Below are 14,936 nucleotides of genomic sequence, written 5' to 3'. Positions count from 1 at the left end.
CATTTAGGGGCAGAGCGAAGACTACGGCGTCATCGCCGTCAAAGACGGCGCTCTTGTCCCCTCTCACCAACCCCCAGCCAAACCTCCTCTACCCAAAATTCCCCCTCCTCCCCAGCCTGCCCAGACCCTGTCGCCCATCCCTCTGTGCTACTTCCCCTCCATCCCAATTCCTCCTCCCTTCAAACCACCCCTCTCTTGACCACCCCATCGCCGGAATCGGTCATCACCCCTCCCACCTCCTTGGGAAATTTGTCCACCTCTGAGGAGGACGAGGGAGTTGTTTCGGGGCCAGCCGTCATTCAGAACGGTATGTTTCCCTTTTATCCTTTTTTTTGTTGAAAATGTGTTGATCTAATCCTTTGTCTGTGCCTTTCCCTTTTTTTGGTTTGCCAAAAGTTTTGTTATATATCTGTTTGTATTTACATTTTACTGCTGTTTTCCCCATACACATATCCCACATGGCAAAACAGTCAAACTTGTCTGTCTGTTTTTTTTGGTTTTTTTATGGTTTTTTGTCCATTTTTTGGGGCTTCTGGGTTTTGTTTAAAATGTGCTTTTGGTCACACTATTGTCACTTTTTGATAACTCTCTTTTGCTTGTATTTTTTTGGAGATTCTTAAATTATGGATTCATTGTAGTAAGCCCCACAATTTTCTAACCCACAGAGGACCAGAGGCGTTTGGCGGACCTAGCCGGGTGCGTACAAGTGATGCGGGGGCACGTTATCGGCCTGCTGGTGGTCCTGGATCGTATGGCAGGGATTCAGTGAGTGATAGTGTTTGCAGTTCCTAAAAATGGCCTCCAGCCGTGCTGGAGGCTGAAGTGGTATGTGAGTACCATCCACAACCCCTATGATGTGTGGGAAGCCAGCTATTTGGTAAAAATTGGCCTTGGCCACACTAAGGGCACCCATATCCAAAGGCATTTTAATAAAATGATGGAGGTGCTTGAAAAGGGCCTCCATCACTGCCCTCAGGATCCTGGAAAAGGAGGATTGGGATATTCCCGCAACTATTCCCACCGTGGTTTGAAAGGATCCTGAGGCACAGAAATGTAACACCACCATAAATTGCGTAAGTGGTGGTATTGCTGTAGGACTGTCAATTTGCCGCTCAAGATCACTCTATTAATGAGAGAGTGTCTATGATGATTTGGGGCGGAAGACGGTAGCGTCTTAACACCTCATCATCGGGCATTCCAAAAAGGGTGACACGTGCTCGATATATCTGGGGCCTTGCAGGCCTACGATGCCTACGCCTGGGACGAGATTGAGGTTGGTCGGCTTCCGGGAGCATGGCCACAACAATCCGACCAAGATGAACCTGAAATGGCAAGAATTGAATGTAAGGTTTGTTTGCCCCCCCAAAAAATGAAAAATACTTATCTTTACGATACAATCCAATGATGCTTACATGCCGGGGTATTGTCATGATTTACCAAGGCTAAAAAAAAAAATACCCGAACAAGGTAAAAATGTTGGGTGGCCATTTAGGATTCTTAATTTGGTAAAAGACAAAACATAAAAGGGGATAAACACACATTTCTCCAAAGAGCAAAACGACAGTGCGCAGACTTCCACAATTTGGGGCCCAAAAAACAAACAAGATTGCTAACGGTAAATATCACCCAATTTAACTACAGAAAATAAGCAGACAAAAATGCGCTAATTAGTTCGCAATTACAATACAGAAAATAAGCAGACAAAAATGCGCTAATTAGTTCGCAATTACAATACAAAAAATAAGCAGACAAAAATGCGCTAATTAGTTCGCAATTACAATACAGAAAATAAGCAGACAAAAATGCGCTAATTAGTTCGCAATTACAATACAGAAAATAAGCAGACAAAAATGCGTTAATTAGTTCACAATTACAATACAGAAAATAAGCAGACAAAAATGCGCTAATTAGTTCGCAATTACAATACAGAAAATAAGCAGACAAAAATGCGCTAATTAGTTCGCAATTGCAATACAGAAAATAAGCAGACAAAAATGCGCTAATTAGTTCGCAATTACAATACAGAAAATAAGCAGACAAAAATGCGCTAATTAGTTCAGACATTTAGGAAACACAAAACCAAAGGTAAAAACTGTAAGGTGAACAAAAGTTGCGAAAAAAATGACACGAACATTTAACAAACAAGTGAAAATCAAAACTTACCAATACAGGATATATAAGTCATCGGACAAAAAGGTTGTTGGGGCAGAGCCAAAAGAAACCTACAAAAGGATAATTGTGAAAAAATTAGAGAACAAAATAAAAAAAAAGAAGGATAGCCAAATTGAACAAAAGGAAGACGGCAAAAAAATTACCAAAAAAATACACCACAAATAAAAGAACCACACCAAAAAAAGCGAACGGAAAGATAAACTCCAAAAAAATGCACAGAAAAAAACGCCAAACACCGCCAAATACAATTCCCGCCAACAATCCACTCCGACCAACGTAACCTCCAACAACCAACGCCCGCCACCTAGACTCGAGACGGCCAAAGCCATAAATAGTGTTTATTTTCCCGCTCAAATTAAGGAGGGATCATAGGAACGCACAATCAATGATGCGGCCGAATAATAAGGACGCATGTATAAATATGTCACGACCCAAAAAAAACGGTCTGGTGTATTTCTTGTTTTGGTATAAGAAATTACTACAGACTAGCCAAACAATGGCCAAGAGGCGGCCGGTAAGTTTTTCAGGCATTTCCAAACAAGCATTATTTTGAGACAGAATATAGTGAAAGTTTGCACGCTACAATTTCACAATTTTTTTGAAAATAGGTGTGGAGGATGACATGGAAGAGGCTGCTGGGCCCAGGGAAAAAGAAAAGGCAGCCACAATTCACAAGAAAGGAGATGGAGGTTTTGGTTCAGAAGTGTGTGGACATCCTGCCACAAGCAGACAGGAATATGGGTGCAAGCCAGAAGTGGAGAATGTGGGAGGAGATAGCCAGTGCTGTCAATAGGGTGGGTGATTATGTCCGTCTAGCCCGGGATGTCAAACGGCGGTAAGTAAAAACTTGACCCCCCCCCAAAAAAAGTTTGAAATAATGCAGGAATAATGGCTACTTTTTCACCCACAGATGGCAAGACTTCAAATATCGCCTGAAACAAAAAATGGCTGACAGGGCTAGGCATGCAAGGGGGACAGGTGGGGGCCCACCCCTGTGTCATTGGAGTTTAATGATTTGGAAGAGCTGGCACAGGAGTGTGCGCAGGATGTGGAGGTGTTTGGCGTGTCCAACATGGATATGGACATGCCAGACTTTGCGGTTCCTCATGTTGTCCCAGGTAAATGTTGTGATGTAACCAACTCTGAAATGTTAATGTGACAATATGTAGATTGTAATGTTCCTCTTTTCTCTTTTTTCGCACAGAGACACAGGCGGGTGAGTCTGCTCCAGAGGGGAGCCTTAGCCGCAGAATTTCTGCTGGTTCTGCAGGGGAGGAACCAGTACATCCGGCTGAGGACCCTGCAGAAGCCAGTCCTGGGCAATCCCCCTCGTAGGCAGTGGCACTCCTCACAGAACTCAATTTTAAATCGGATTCCCATACGGAGATTCTGCAGAGGATGGATGCCAGTCTGCTACGGGTGGCTGAGGCCCTGGAGCAAAATGCGGCGGCCAACGTGACCATTGGTCAGGCCCTGGCTGAAAATACCAGGGCCAACATCCGAATCGCCAATGCCCTGGAGCAGCTCGTTCGCCAGCACATGGTGGAGCCGACCTCCCTTCCTGCCGGAACATCAGGATCCTCCACCTCTGGCACAACAACAGCCATTCCTCCAAATGTGCCTAGCCCTGTGCCTAGTCCAGAGGCCACAACATCTGCCTCTGGACAGGCCAGCTAGAGGACATCCCGGAGCCGGTCTGGCGCCCACCCTACCCCAGCCAAACGGGGAAAGAAATGATGACAGCACTGGCTACTTTGCCCACACACCTTCTGTGCTTGCCCCATATTCCTTTCTGGCCAAAACTTCCCTCTCCTTTCTTGTGAATTGTTTTTAATATTTTTTTCATTTTTGTGCAAGAAATATCATTTAAACCAAAAATATGTGTCAAATATTAGTGGGTAACAAGGACCCCAAAAATGTACGTGACAATGCACATGATTTGTTTAAAAATGTGTTTGGCAAATAAAACCTACAAATTGTTCTCAACTGTATTGTGACATTAATTGACAATTGTCTGAGTTTGGGCCTTTCAAAAAATCAAGGGTTAAAACAAAATGTTACTTTAAAAAACACTTTGGAATAAATGTTAAAAAAAAAACAGACCAATGCAAAAGGTTACAATACACACAAAGATGATTACAATATTGTTACAAAATGCAAAAATACTAACCAAATTGTAAAATACATTACTACCAAAAAACGCTAATTGATTGTGTAATCCTGAAATTAGCAGCCGAGAATTTCAGCTGCGTACGGTTTTGTGCTATTACAAAGTGAAAAAAAAAAAAAAAATACAAGCTGGTTTTCAATCCAAAGTTGATTGTTTATCTGACAAGCCGTGATAAATCGATGAAACATCGTGGAGGCCCGGGCAAAAGGACAAGGCCATCGCCATTGTGGTCGAGTAATCCAGACCCTAAGCTGTGCGAGCAGTTTGAACGGAAAGAGGATCAGCCAGTGACGTATGAGTTGGTACGAACACATTGGACGTTCGCATAAGCTAATTTATGTACGCCCCAAAAACGCCTCGCCACGCCTGCGTTTTCCCATATCCACCCCCGTCACTGCCCCAAAACAGCCTGTTCTGTCAATCACATTTGACATGTCACTTCCTTTTCGCAATTTGCCGAACAAATGAAAAAAAACTCGCAATCTGCCGTACGCACATGCGCAGTGTTACACCAGCGCATGCGCGGTGTCACAACATCGGAATGCAACGAGCGTACTGCTGTTAACGAGCGGCTCTGAATGAGGGCCATTGTTAATTGGACTCTGGAGGACTGGTAACATGTGGCATGACCCGATGAGTCATGGTCCCAGTTGTTTCAAGCTGATGGTAAGGCTCAGGTGTGGCACAGAGCCGATGAGGACATGGACCCCAGTTGTCAACAAGGCATGGGTTGGGTTCGCTGGTCTGTTTGAACATGTCGTTGACCAGTAAATGCTATGTCTCATTGCTTGATGACCATTAGTAGGCCTTCATGGACTTCATGTACCCCCACAATGATGGAAAATGTAATTGGCCCCAAGCTGGCAAGAATTGGTTTGAGGAGTATTCTCAAGTGTTCCGACGAATAGTGTGTATCCACCACGTTCACCCAATCAAGCATTTATGGGACGTGGTGAGAGGTCCATTTGCACCCAAGATCCTGCACCTACAAATATCAGGGCACTGTGGGAAGCTCTCCAGATTGCATGGGTCAACATCTCTCCAGAGGTCTTCCGTCCATTTGTGGAGTTAATGCCACGTCAAGTTGGTGAACTTTGCCGGGCTAGAGGGGGTCCTACATGATACTAGGCATCTATCTTTGTCTTTTGGCACTTCAGTGTGGATAGATAGATAGGTATATGTATACATACATGGTTATTTAATAAGGCAAAGAAAAAAATAAAAGCTAATGTATATCTTTTCTGTTAGACCTAGGCACAATTCAGCAACAACAGATTTAGGATCCACATAAGTTTGCTAAATATTCTCTGCATTTCTAGATGTTTCTGAAATATTTTACTGGCATTTTCAGCATTTATTTTTATTATTGACTATGGGTCTGATTCAGAGATGTCCACTTTAGCACAGCCGCAGCGTCTTTGTACGCAACAGTGTGCTAAAATATGCAAAAGCCACAGGAGGCGCCTTTAGTAAAAGACGCTCAGTGCAGACTTTTGTGGTCCGCTACTGTGTCCGAAGAGCAGCATCGGAACAACTGCATGAACAACGGACATCTGAGTAGCCCTCAGGTTACTCAGAATGTCCAGTGAAATCACGCTGCTGGGGCCAGTGAAGCAGCATCAAAAGGACACAGCCTCTGGCTTTGGCACACCCAGAAAACGGGGCCGACCCGTCCTCATTTTCTGGAACTCTGCCCGTCGCCGCCCCCAAATGCCAGCAGCTTGTCAATCATGCTTCAGCTTTAGGGGCACTGTGAGTAACATTGCAGAAACACATGCGAAGTGTGGGCTCCTGTGCATGTACAGATCTGCAAACATCAGAATTTACGTACATCTCTGAATTAGTCACTCTGGGCCTGATACAGACCCGCTCGCAAGCGGGTCGATGGTCTCCTACTGTGCATGCCAGCTCCGGCGTGTGCATGCGCGTGACCCGGCCAACGACGGACGGTCCGTCGCTACGGGTCTCGCACCAAAACGGGGGAGCTGTCGATTGTGATTGACAGCTTGCCCCATTTTGGAGGTGGACAGGGGGGGGTGGCTGGCCAAACGGAGGCGTTCCCGAAGGAACGCCTGCCATTTGGGGGCGGCCTCAGTAGTGAGCTTCCGGCTCTATTTTAGCCGGAAGCTCACTGGGGCTTGCGACGGACAGGACCCTACCACAAGGGTCTTGTTGCAAGCCCAATGGTCGTGACCATCACCTGGCCGCTTGCAAAAGCTGTGGGTGGTCACCCACAGCTTAGCGAGCGGCTAGGAGGCTGGCTCTGAAAAATAAAATACTGCCCTGATTCAGAGCGAGCACTCTGAAAGAGCGCCCGGCTCTGAATGAGGGCCAGTGTTTGTTACAATGATATTTCGTAACTACTTTTTCAAAGTGCTATATTCAATATGCTATTTTTAGCATATTATGGGGCCAATGCAGAGGTGGAAGTGAAATGTGAGTACTCAAAAGAAAAGTTCTTGCAAAAAAAGTGTATTTCCACACACAAGAGACACATGATATGCCTTCACCTTTGCACATGCAGCTATTGTGTGACAATTCATCATCAGCAGTGTGTACTTGCATCTCTCTGTAGTAGTTGCAAAAATTACACTCACTAGCACCCACTAACAGATGTACCGGGAATATTTGTAACTCTGCTTTAACATTTTGCCTACAATATGTGAGAATGCCTCTTCCCACAACAGTTCCACTTCTTCTGTCATAAGGGTTGATGTACTCAAATTGTGTTAAACTCTGCCTAGCCGCATTTGTGGGCGCTTTTTTCTAAACAAGTACAGTACGAATATACGCCAGATGGGTGTAGGTTCAACTTTGCAACAGACTCTAGTGCATGTTAAATTTATCTAAAGTGAGCGTAGCTATAGTGGGTGCAAAGGGTGCCATTCCTATGAATCCTAGAGGCTTGGTGGGCCCGGGCCCAGGTTACATAGTTGTCTACCAAGTTTCCAAAATTGCCTGCTAAGAAATTGGGTGTGAGCCATTGCCCGGGCCGGATCTCTCCCTCTCAGTAAAGCTCCACACTGATATGATCCATCTTCCATGCTCCTGTTCCACGCTCACAGACACTTTGTAGCTAGTCAGTAGCCCAGCACTGTTGGAGAGTAGGCTTTTCCTTGTTCACAGCCTTTGTGAAACTGGGGGGCTGAATTGAGCTTTGAAATTAGGGGTATATTTACTAAAGGTCTATTTTTAGATTTTTGGTGTATTTTCTGTGTGATTTTCTGTGTGATTTTCTGTGTGATTTTTTGTGTGATTTGCAATTCAGGTATTTACTAAAGGTAAAATCCACTATAAAACCGAATCCTGACCAAAATCGACCATCAACCAAACATTGATACTTTCACATAGACCACTACAGGATTTTCTCATTTACTAACAGTCGGATTGAAAATCGACTTAAAATTTACTACAAAATTGATCGAAAATCCTCAAATAAATTGACTAATAAAAAACAAATGATTTGTAGCTTCTAAACACCATTCTATTGGTAGGAATTTAATTATGATGCCTATAAGAGGAAACACAAGCATGTGGTACATTGTGACATGCATGTTAACTCCTGACAGGGCTGCTATCAGATATTGTGGGGCTCGGGACTGACAAAGTAGGCAGCTCCCTCGCCTGTGTTTCTGCAATTCCAACCCCACATTGTCTCCCCAGCCAGCAGCTCTTCTGTCTCTCCAGACAGCACCCCTTCTGTCTCTCCAGACAGCACCCCTTCTGTCTCTCCAGCCAGCCCATAGACACTTTCTCCTGTGTCTTCTAGCTGCTCCTCTTCACGCTGTGGCTGGTTCTCCTGCCAGACAGGGGAATTAATTAGCATGCACCTGACACTGCACACAGACAGGCAGTAATTAAAGCAGTGCTTTAGGCTGGAAGCTGTAGATCCTGACAGAAGGTCACATTATGCCACACACAGTACTATAGTTCCCCTTACTCATTTATTCATCCTCCCCTGATTAGCCCCGCCCCCTTTGTCCTTTTCAGCCCCTTGGGTTCCTGGGAAAGGAAACCTGGCTCCCCATTGGTCAATTGCAGTCATCTTTCTGTAGCCTGCTATAGGGGCAGCCATTTTCTGTTAGCCCCTGCCACAGCCTCAGCCTGCCAGATCTTTTAGTATTGTTACAGCACAGAGCGGCCAGGGAGCAGGCGGCCGTGAATCATTAAGGGCACCCTGACCCCCGACCCAACACACCCCTGATCCCTGGGCGGGCCCCTCTCTCTGTCCAGGTCCGGGACTCCAGACACGGCAGGTTCACTCCTGATGGCAGCAACTGACTCCTGCAGCATAATTCCCTTGACCTGTTCCTCATACTATATAATAAACCTCCACAGATGTTCCTCCTCCAGTGCTGCGTGTAGAGTGCCATTCCTGGGCCATCTTGGTTGTGACATGGCGTCATTCAGGGCTATTTTTCTGGAAAAATAGGTTCAGGAACTGCGGGTGGAGCTACTGGGGTTGGAGCTATAGAAAAACAGTTTTTTTAGATATATATGTATATTATATATACAGATATACAGCAGCGGCTCCTACCCTCTTACCTGAGGGGAGCTGTCGCTGCTGCTGGTCTGACTGTGGCCGGCCGAGTCCCAGCACCTGCGCAATGGATCTGGCAGGCGCCAGGACTGGCGCATGCACATGAGCGGCAATGACACTGCACACGTGTAGAACACCGGCTTCTGGGGACTGCATTGACTGCAGCTCCGAGAAGCCATGAAGGGCAGCCCGAAATTCAGAGCAGCGGAAGCTCTCTGCTAATCGCAGCCTGGACTGTCATGTGCGTGACTGGAAGGTGGCGCTTCCAACGGTAAGTCACCTCCAGTCACAGTGTCGCCAGTGCAGTTACAGACTGCAACTGACTCACTGAACTTAAGGTGCCCACACATGATTTTTGGGACGATTTGCACGACAGCGAGGCATCGGAACGATACATTGTTTAAAAACATGCAAATTGTGCAGCTTCCAGAAACGATAACGATCCGATGCGTTGTCCCGTGGGTCGTTTGTCGTATCTTCAGATCTTACATACTGCAGGTAAGATCTGGCAATTTCCTTAATGATGCACTGCAAATCATTAAGGACGCATGATAGGTTGTTAGTCACATTGCACAGTTTGGCAAGATATCTTCTATCCAGGAGTGCCGGTGAGTTGCCCGAGGAGTTCAAGGGAAATTGTTGATGACATTGCATCTTTTGTGAGTCCAGTGTGTGGGGGCCTGAAGTGGCAGATTTTACAGGGAGGGCTGCAGCCCCGCAATCCCTAGGTTAAGTCCACCACTGCACATATACTGTATATAGTATATAGAAAAGAAGGCACACAAAAGGGACTTTAAAATAAAACTTATCTTATGGAAAATAAATTTTGGCCCAGGACATTACGTCATAGTTAATGAGAGGCTAACTATGTGGTAGGGTCTCATCTACCGCAAGCTCCAGTGAGCTTTCAGCTCTATTAGAGCTGGAAGCTCACCACTAACATCACGGAATGCCTGCCACCAAACGGCAGGCATTCCGTCAGGAACGCCTCCATTTGGCCAGCCACCCCCCCACCCTGCCTACAAAACGATGCGAGCTGTCGATCACCAACGATGCGAGCTGTCGATCTCTCTCACTCCGGGGCTTGTGCGCGCGCAGTGCGGCCACTGCGTGCGCAGGGCATCAACATCGACCCACTTGCGAGCGTATAGGTGCTTGCGAGCGGGTCTGAATGAGACCCTGAGTTCACTGCATCAACTGCTACCTGCCACATGGCCCGCTTTCTTGAAGATGTGCATTGTTTTGCCAGGTTAAGGCTTCTGCCCCGAATCGGAGTCTTGGCCCTTTGCCTCCTCAATCACACTATCCTCACCAACTGGATCCCTCTCCTCCACCTCCCTATCCTCTCTTGGCAGCCTCCATAACAAATAGAGAAATAAATACACAAACTGCACTTAAAAACTAACACAAAACTTAAACACACACACTCCTCTCGCACAAACACAGAAACACTGACAAAGACTAAATTAAAAAAAATTAGACAAGACAAACAATAAGACAAACTTCAAATTAACAATAACATTACAGAAAATGACAGGACAAAACTCTCAGAAATTACTTTTTAAGTAGCTATTTGAAATGACAACTCTCCTGCCAAACAATTCTCTCTCTCTCTCTCCATAGAACACTCTTTCAATTTGCTTGGGCGTGCCAGCCTTTTTTAATGAGTTTCTGTGGCTTACAGTGTATGTGGTATGTTTTGCCCAATAGGAGTTCATAAGGAAGCGTTTGTTGATCTTATAGGTGCTTTTGAATTGCACATTCCAAATCGACCATTTTTACACTATTAGAAATCGACCCAATTGAGTTCAAATCAAATGCTAGTAAATTAGAGATTTGGCCAGTGATTTCTATAGTCAATTTCAGTTGATTAAAATCGTCATAAAAATCAATAAAAAAATCGACCATTAGTAAATATACCCCTAGGACTTTCTCAGAAAGGGACAATGTGAAAATAACAAGATCTCAAAATTGAATGTTCTGCATTAGGAACTATCCCCCTCAGGTAGGAGCTGGTTGGTTAACGTCCCCTGTTTCGCATATTGTGAACTGGAGGCACTGTGTGGCATAATGTGAACTGAGGGTAATACAATGTGGCATAATATGAACTGGTGACACTTTGTGATTGTAATATGAACTAGGACACTACTATGGGCCATAAATTTAACTAAGGCACTATTACTGTATGGTGCATACAATTAATATTATAGGGCATAAAATTAACAACCATTTTGGAGAGAAGTGTCTCTCTAGAAGCATTGCAGAGGGGACCCTTTAAAATGTTGCTATGGGGTCCACAAAGTTCTGTCATGACTTGCATAGAACTCACTCTGGTACTTTGCTGTTTAAAGGGACTACCTTTGCTGTTAAAGCAACTACCTCTTATTGGTCTTATTTTTAGTGCAGATCATGAACTCTGTTGATTTCCAGGGGCAAGAAAATGACAGTTGATCCGTTGTGCTACCTAGCTCATAGACAAACGCAGGGGGGTTTCCGGATGCCTGGAAACCCCCCTCCCAGCCCACACCATGACAACAATAGAAATAGTAATATAATAGAATTTTGCTCGTACTGCATGTTCGTCTTAGTATTACAAATGAAATAATTAGCACTACCTCTGGATCTTTTAACACTGCTATAGACCATCAATAGGGCTAATTATTAATACCATATAATAATACACAATCCAGTGCATAACAAAACCAATATGTACATCTATGTCCAGGGCAGTGCTATATTCTTCTGCTGTTCCCCCAGACTCCCGGACTTGCTCCAATGCTCTGGAATGGTGCCCACATCTGAAATAAAAACATTCAGCTCAGGCAGAATGGCCCTACTTCCGCATATAATGGCATATTGTGATTGCTGGTCTTGTATACACTGCAATTGTCACATACTCTGAACTTTGTATGACACATATGAAAGCTGGATAAGTGCTAGTTATGCCCTCTTCATGAACTGGCCACACTCGCTCTAAAATCAAGCATTTGGAAACCCACCCTCTAGAAATCTTGCGTTTGCCATTGTAGCTCCTCACCCTAAGCTGTTAGTTGTCACTGACAAGGTAAATCATAGCTAATATTTTGTGGACCCAGACAGCGGAGCCCACACTCAACAAAAAGCACAGAGGTATGGCAAGACACCACCTCAAATCCTACCTAGCTGAGTTCTGTGATGGACAAAAATCTGGGACAAAGTTCCTTTCTAAGCCATCCTTGGTGCAATCCATCAATTTAAGTCTCTAGATATAAGCACTACTTGATATTTGGTTAAACACAAATTTAAATGCTATAAACCTCAATGTTAAAGTTTTGTTAGGAAGATGTTACTAAAAGATAGTTAATAGCGTGATGAAAAAGTAAAAATCATATTATTATTCTTTATTTATATGGCGCCACATATGTTTCGCAGCGCCTTACAAAGTATAAATATAAGTGAACAAGAAACCAGTGACTTATAGTACAGTACAGTGCAGGACGAGGACAAGGTTTATATACATTGCTGCATTAGCGATCATAACACTCAAATGAGCAACAGGGCATAAGCAACCAAGCAATAGGTGCCCAAGTGGGTAGTGAGGAATAGATGAAGGTAAAAGAAGAAGCACAAGAGGGTAGAGGGCCCTGCTCGTGAGAGCTTACAATCTAATGGGAAGGAGCATACAAACAAGCGTGACACAGACAGGGTAGACAGAAAGGAAGGAGCATGTAGCAGTGAGTTAGGATGAGAGCTGGAAGGCTTTGATGAAGTAGTGGGTCTTGAGAGCCAGGTCATACAAAACAAATAGCAGTAAAATGTAGTCCCTTTAACAGCAAAGTACCCTCACTCTACATCAGGCCCCTTCTGTTCAAAGCTGTGTTCTCATATAACTCATTCAAAGGGGGATTTGTATCGAGCCTTCGAGAGAGATAAAGTGGAGAGGTGGTCCAAAACAACCAATCAGCTTCTGTTATTTATCTAGCGCAGTCTTTGAAATGGCAGTTTTGTCGGTTGCTTTGGACAACTTTTCCACTTTATCGCTCTCATCGACTTGATACATCTCCCCCAAAGTGAAAAGTTTACACTAATCAGTGCTTAAAATGATTAAAAAGAAAATATTGCCAAACACACATAATTGTGTGATTATTATTAAAGGTGTCTGGTTATAGTTTATTTTTGTTTAATATTCATTGTGAGTTTTCAAATAAAAAAAACAAGTTCAAAATACATTGCACAGAAAAACAGAAGACAAGCACAACTTAAAACAGCAATCTCAATGTTCTTTAAAATAACATCCTGTTTTGGCCACAAGATGTAGCTGTATAACTTACTATGATGTTTAGCAGTTAATAATTATTGTATTTGGACACTTGGGGCAAAATGTAATAGGGTGAGAGTTTAGAAAATGAGAGAAAACTTTTGCATTTTTAAACTCAGCCAATGTAATAAAGTCACAGAACATACAAACTTGTTTTTCAGACTCAACAAATTCTCAAGGTTTAAACTCTCATCCAAATGTATCCTGTATTGAAAATACAACTCGATCAATGTATTAAACTCTCACATTTTCTAAACTCTTACCCTATTACATTCGGCCCTTAATATTTAAATGTTTTCAAAACAGCCATGAACAGCAATTATGCAGTAAACTGTGGTGCTCAGAAATAATAATAATAATTCTTCATATTCCAATATATAGCATATATTTATTAAAAATAATTCACAAGTTAAATGACTACCGGGAGTACATATAAATAGCAATGTGCACAATACAGTAGCAATATTAAACCTAAACATAAGGAGTAAATATGCAATAGCTCCTTAACATGTTGAAAATGTTACACTGTAGTTGTTTGAATATGATGGTATATTGTAACAATAACAAATAGAACACGCAAATTACAGTGTCTCTAATAATAATCCTGGAGCATAAGAAGGTAGTTAGCCTTTTCCTAATCCTCCTTAACAAATGTTGAACAAAGTTTAAAAGTCATAAATTTGCATGTGCTAATAAGCTCTGATATGTCTCTAGGGGATATATCTAGAGAAAATTACCCTATAAAGTAGGATAACAGAAAGACACTCCTTTGTGGGGGCACTCTTGATAAATGTTCCTCAAATTAAAATTAAAATATAACTTTTAATTTTATTATGCACTTAAAAAGACCAACAACAGACAAAAGACACAGACCACAACACATACATTATAAAATACTCAGCACCAGAGCATTGTGTACCATATAGGACTGTAGCGTAGTAAAATTAAAAATAATGATAAAGGATATCCGCGCTGCGGTTTAAATAAACCAGAATATAACCGCAGTATATGCAGAAATGTAATCACCCTTCTATATCTGGGTATATCTCCTACCCTGTTGTTAGCAGTGAGAGGGAGAGGCAAAATATTGGATATGCTTGTGATAATAAATGATAGTATTTAACAATCTTAATAGTCTATATGTACAAGCTATGTCTGGTAACCGGCGTCTGATATTATAACTCTAAATTACATTTACAAAACCCTTTTGCGGATAGTAATTAGCATCATTTATTTAATACCTATAATTGCATGGTTTGTAGTATTAATACCTGGGTGTGAGATATTAAGCTTAATGTACCAAACAGATTACAATCAGCACTAATTTCCTCACTTGTTGATCCTCTGTAATTCTAATAGTATTGTAGGTTAACCCCAGCTTATTGTAGCTCCAGACCTTGCATATACAATTCTTCCCACAATGCACACATGGGGTAATTTAAAAGGTATATATACAGATGTATACCTCAAGGAAAAGAGAGCCCCTCAAGTGACAGAGAATTGTATTCATATATTAGCCAGACCAATTCTGGCTCGTCCAACAATGAGACAAGAGTCACAGATGTCAAAAAAGGAGCAGACTGTTCAACAACAAGGGGAAGTATGTATAGTGTCTGTGCGGAGTGACCGCAATATACACAGGAGGAGTAAACTATTAAATAACAAGGGGAAGCGTGTGTAATGTCTGTTCGGTGTAACCGCAATGTGCTCCAGAGTTGTGTCACAACTGGGAGGTCAGCTGGGAACAGCTGATACTC

This window comes from Taudactylus pleione, unplaced genomic scaffold, assembly GCF_031769625.1.
Source record: "Taudactylus pleione unplaced genomic scaffold, aTauple2 ptg000053l, whole genome shotgun sequence".
Classification (NCBI taxonomy): Eukaryota; Metazoa; Chordata; class Amphibia; order Anura; family Myobatrachidae; genus Taudactylus; species Taudactylus pleione.
Note: the sequence above shows the minus strand (reverse complement) of the source record.